We start from the raw sequence: 6,030 nt of genomic DNA, 5'->3' as shown, positions 1-6,030 counted from the left end.
CAATTAATTTTGCTTCCTGAAGCATATTCTTTCATTCTTCCATGCTGTGTGTTCTGCCTGGAATGATTAGAGGCCTGCTAAAGTGAACAAAAATGACAAAATAAAAACAGAAAAAACAACAAAACATAATAGCTTTTCAGGGGTGAGGCCAGAACTTGGAGTCTGTTTTCTTTCCATTTTCTATGTTTTAATTTATAGTGTAAATTAATCACCTTTCTCCCACCCCTTGATAAGAATGGTCTTTTGCACTCTATTAACCCCAGGTTCTAGAGAGAGGCAATTTCCTAACAGGTGAATTAAAGCTAGATAACATTACCTCAATGCCAAGTCATTTAATGTGTAATTGAAAAAAAAAAATTTAGGAGGGAGTAAGGCAGTGTCTTCTTCTTCTTTTCTTTCTTTCCTTTTTTTTAAAAAAATTTTTAACATTATAAAGTCTTTACAAACTAACTATAGACTCCCTACTTCTGGAGAGTGATTTACCTATTAACAAGCACAACTCCCACTACCAGTACACGAAGAAATAGCCCCCAATTTCCAATTATTTTTGCGGCTGACAGTTCACTGGACTGTTAAGACACATTTGGCACCACTGTGTGGATGTGGTGAAGCCAGGCAGCCCTGTGTGCCTCTCTTTTTTATTATGCAGTAATTCGACTGTTCCACTAATGGAAGGAGGGAAAAAAGTTTGTAGAGAAAATGACATCCAGTGAAGCTCGCTTTGAAAAAATCACTGGCACAAAGGAATAAAGAGTAACCTTTTTGTCATGAACACTGTGAAAGGTTTTATGCGTTAACTAAGCTGCATAAAAAATGAAAAGTTGGAATCTCAAATTAGCTCAGGCATAATTGTATGTTTGCCTGCAAATAATAAAGCAAATAGGTGGTTCAGACAAGCTCATTAGTCAATAATAAGGCCTTTCAGAGATGTACACAAGAGACTCTCTGGACACAGATGAGCATGTCTAAGAATTCTGGATTCTGTGTCTCTGCTCCGTGAATTCATTGAAGATCCCTTGACAGTATTGGAAGAGTGAGAGCTCGCCCTTTTGTCCTTGAACTGGCTTCGCCTGAGAGCTCAGCTTTTCCTGTAGGCATTATATAATAGTTCCCTTAATTTATTTTTCTGGTGGAGAATTTAATTCCTCCTCCTCTTAAAATTAAAAACTCAATTTTGTCTCTCTGCTCCTTCCATCTTGCCCCAACACCCACAGTCTTCTTTTCCCTTTTTCTTCCCACATTTTTTCTCACTCAACTTTATATCTTTAGTATTTTGTGTGAATGTGACATTTTCCTTTTTGCCTCTAGAATTTTCCCATTCTCTCTCCCCAGTGTGAATTGAAAATGGCAGTTCTTTATTCAGTGCACTGCAAATGACTGACACTCTATTGCAGGTATGAATATAGTTAAATGTCTCCTGTTTTGGTCTTACAAATTCTTAGCAGCTCGAATGACCTTTGCAGTTTCTCCTTTTCCTTTTCTTTGTTCTTTTTTTTTTTTTTGTTAACAGACACAGTAAAAAGAGTTTGGAGATGGGGATTCTTGAAATTATCAGTGAAATGCATTGCTCTGATGGAAGAGAATTTTTTTTAACCTGGGTTTTCATATGTTACTGGTTTATGCCTGATTTATATCTGATTAAATGTCTGCATAGTGGTTCTCTGGTTCTGTTTCTCTTTTATATGGCAGTTAACAAACATTGTATTATTTTTAACAGATTTTCATGGTGACCATATTTTTCAAAAAAAATTCAGGATCTAGAATTTGACAAAAGATTTTTGTGCCAGTTCTGCCATTGAGAAGCACATCATTAGATTTAGATTGTGAGATAATAACATGAATGCTGGAATCTTTCCTTGTTTGGGGGATGACAGTACATTTAAAATGAGGATCCATGAAGGTTTTCAGCATGGGGTTGTGGTATGGACAAAATAGAAAGGCTTTATGTGCAATTTTTAACATACTAGTTATATCTTCATTTTTTCCTCTCTCAAAAGAGCATGTTTGAAAGAAAATGAATGAAAGTGACATTGTCCATGGTAGAGCCTTAAAGATACTGTTTTATTAAAAATCACATTTTGAAGTATTTTCCCTATTAATGTCTAATTACTTATATCACACACTATGATTTATTTTAAAGTACTTCACAGGTGTTATGAAAAAATGAGTATGTTTTGAACAAATGAGTATGTTATGACAACTTGGTTGACAACTGGTGCTTTAAGATATGGTCTCTCCTGTGTCAAGGAACATAATATAGTTTGAAATTATCTGTGATTCTCTATCTATTATTGCCAATGGATAAAAGGACAAGGAAAAAAAAAAAAGAAGGAAGAAATGACAATTTAAAAAGGCCCATTTCAAATGTAAGATTTTTCATTTTGCCAGTCTTGACTGCTCTGCCACCAACATTATTATTGTCATTAACATCATTAGTGTGGTCATCGCCATCATCAGACCCTGCAAATATGGATTCACACAAAAAAGGCACCATGTGCCTTTGTTCTTGAGAGCCTTTGTTATACAGCATTTAAAACACACACACACACACACACACACACACACACACACACACACACACACAAAACCCAATCCAAAAAACAAACAAAAAACAGAAAAATTAGTTTCAACAAATACTTGGAAAGTGTTTGTTTGTTTGTTTGTTTTTTGCGGTACGCGGGCCTCTCACTGCTGTGGCCCCTCCTGCCGCGGAGCACAGGCCATGGCTCACGAGCCCAGCCGCTCCGCGGCACGCGGGATCCTCCCGGACCGGGTCATGAACCCGCGCCCCCTGCATCGGCAGGCAGACCCCCAACCACTGCGCCACCAGGGAAGCCCTGGAAAATGTATTTTTAAATTGGTTAAATTACTTTTAAAATGAAAGTTCTCAGACTTCTCTAGTATAGAGTTTATACAGCATACTCTATTCATTATTAAGGTGTGAAACATGTACACTAAAGTTGGAAAAGCAGAGTTTCGACAACAACAAAAAGAGCTGCTCCTTTTTATGAAATATTGGTGTGAGTGAAATTTCTTAAAATAGAACGATTTAACTGAAACATGCTTTTACATGAACTGGACTGCTCAATTTTAAATTAAGCTTGCAGCAAGTTATCTATTAAATAGGACACATTTTTTTGGCAGTAGAAATAATTTCTTCCCAACCTTTTTAATATATGTTTTAGAATTTTTAATCCATATTTTCTTACATTGGATTTTCTTCAAGTTTGATATCCATTTAATGTGCAATCTTTTTGCTTCATTGTATAAACAGGGTATATGTAACAAAACATGTACTTGAGGAGGTTCTGATTTCAATTCTCCAAACTGTTGAGGGATTCTGTAATACTTGTGACTCAGAATATAGGTATACATTTATGAATGTATTTAGGATCTTAGATGTAGAGAGTTGATTTTTTTAATCCTCCTCAGTTTACAGCACACCATCACCATTAATTCAGTTTATAGCACACCATCACCATTAACTCATGTAAGAAGTCTTTCATCACCATACCCTACTCCTACAATTATGCCCTTCTTCCACATCCACTTTATTCTGTTTAATATATACCTTTTTATTTATATCTGTTTTTATAAGATGCATGTTTTGTTTGTCTGTGAGTATGTTTAATGTCTATAAATGGTTTGGTTTAACATTCTAGGCTTTTTAAAACTTTCTAACTAAGCACTATCTATTAAAGACCTATTAATTTTGCTGTGAACAGGATTGGATATTTAAAAGTTAGGAAGCAGCTGGCAAGCAAGCAGCCTTGACTTCTATTACAGAGGAAGAGAAGTCTTGGGACTGGAATACAGAAGCAGGTGTACATCAGAAACCCAGACTGATACATGAAACATCCAAAAGTATCATTATAGCATAAATATCATGGTGTCTAAATATGAAGTACATGGTAATATTTGGTAAAATTTCAGAGGAGAAGGAAATCAGTAAGGGGTGGAGAAGTAAAAAAAATCTAGAAATTAAAGGGTCCAAGATTTTAAAATGCAACAGGAAAAGAGATTTAGGTGTTGGAAGTGGGGTGTGGGGAGAGGAGTGGCAATAGAGCAGTGCTGAGTAAAGGCAGAAACCTGTAGGCTGCATGATATAGTGTAGCGAGAAATAATGTAAATGATGCCTTGTAGCTCTATACCAAGATTGGAAAAGTGGTTCTGCTATGGACTTGTTCTGTGTCCTTTTGTTCATATCTACTTCTTTTTACTGGTTGCCCTCTTTCTCTACTATTATTGAGAGCTTCCCTTATGTGGCTGGGGAAGTGATAGCAAAAGATCCAGCTTCCATCCTCTATACAAATGGTGAACCAAGAAGAGGATGTTTTCTCACCAAGGGTCTGTTTGTATCTAAATTCATGGGTAAGCTATTCTTGGTTCTCCTTGGATGTCTATTCCTTGGACTATGTGTTGAGGACAAGGGAATGGAGTACCACAACTGATCAGGCCTCTACCACGTGCCCAGGTCTGAGATGAGGAGAAAGCATGCCCCGTGCTGATCAGTCCCACAGGAGACATGCAAATGGAGAAAGAGGGCAGTTCCTCCAAGGAAAGAAGGAGCTAGGCACACAAGAGCAGCAAATATCTGTTAAAGCTTCCCACGTGATTCTCACAACAGTTCCAAGAAGCAGGTAGGATTGGGATTCCCACTCTCATCCGTTGATGAGGATACAGTAGCTGGCATAAAGTCAAATATATTTTAAGTGGCCAAGCAAGAACTTGATCAAAGTCCACTGACGGTTTTAGAGCCAGGAAGTGAAATGATCAGAGTGATATTTAAGAAAGATTAGCAATTTACAGATAAGCTTTAATAGCGTTTTGCTTTTGAACAAAATTTCTTTCCATTCTTTAAGTTTGCTTTTTTCTTCCTGTATTATTTATTTATTTATTTATTCTTGGCTGTGTTGGGTCTTCGTTTCCGTGCAAGGGCTTTCTCCAGTTGCGGCAAGCGGGGGCCACTTCATCGCGGTGCGTGGGTCTCTCACTATCGCGGCCTCTCTTGTTGTGGAGCACAGGCTACAGATGCACAGGCTCCGTAGTTGTGGCTCACGGACCCTGTTGCTCCGCTGTCATGTGGGATCTTCCTAGACCAGGGCTCGAACCCGTGTCCCCCGCATTGGCAGGCAGAAGGGTAAAATTTAGAAAATCAATGCCAAAAGCTTTTCACTATTCAGAAGAAATTAGTATATATCTAGACCGTAAGCATACACACATAAACACACACACTCCCTTTCTGTCTTATTCACACTCACGGATACAATCCTATTATGTTTATTGAAAGTTTATTGTGTTCTAGGCACCTCCCATATGGCTTACACATATTATCTCATTTAACCCTCATAAAATCACCTTATAATGCAGGCTTTACTGTTATGAACATTTTGTAAAGTCACACAGAGGTTAAGTACTTTGCCCAAGTTCTGACATCTAGATAGTAGATGTTAGAGCCAAAATTCAACCCCAGCCTGATTGCTAAACAGATGTTCTTACCCACAAAACCATACAGCTAAATAATGTATGCATATGCAGGAAAAAATATGTGTACATTTTACTGTATAGGTATATTTCACATAATTTATTTGATTGCTAATGCCAGACAATCTGTAATCAACTTAAAACACCTGTTTATTCCATTGGAACTCAGAAAATTCCTTAATTTAGTATTTCACAATTTATGAGAATAAATGGACACACACAGATCTGGACCAACATAAATTTAATTGCCAATAGATGACCAATTCCAATTCTTCCTAAATACATAAAGCCTAAGTTAGTCATGAAGGAATATTTCAGATGTCAAATAGTCCGATATTCACAAACACATTGCCCTATGTACCATTCTATGACTTTATCTGTTACCTAAACACCTCTGCAAGGACTGAAATCTCACTAAATGTATTTTTCTTTTTTTAAAAAATTATCTTTCATGTTTTATTCTGAATATAATTGTTCTTGAGTTATAATGTATAAGGTCAGCACTTAGCAGCTGGAAAATAACATTTTGATGGTAGCCAAGACTAG

The sequence above is a fragment of the Lipotes vexillifer genome, unplaced genomic scaffold (genome assembly GCF_000442215.2).
Source record: "Lipotes vexillifer unplaced genomic scaffold, Lipotes_vexillifer_v1.1 scaffold235, whole genome shotgun sequence".
NCBI lineage: Eukaryota > Metazoa > Chordata > Mammalia > Artiodactyla > Lipotidae > Lipotes > Lipotes vexillifer.
Note: the sequence above shows the minus strand (reverse complement) of the source record.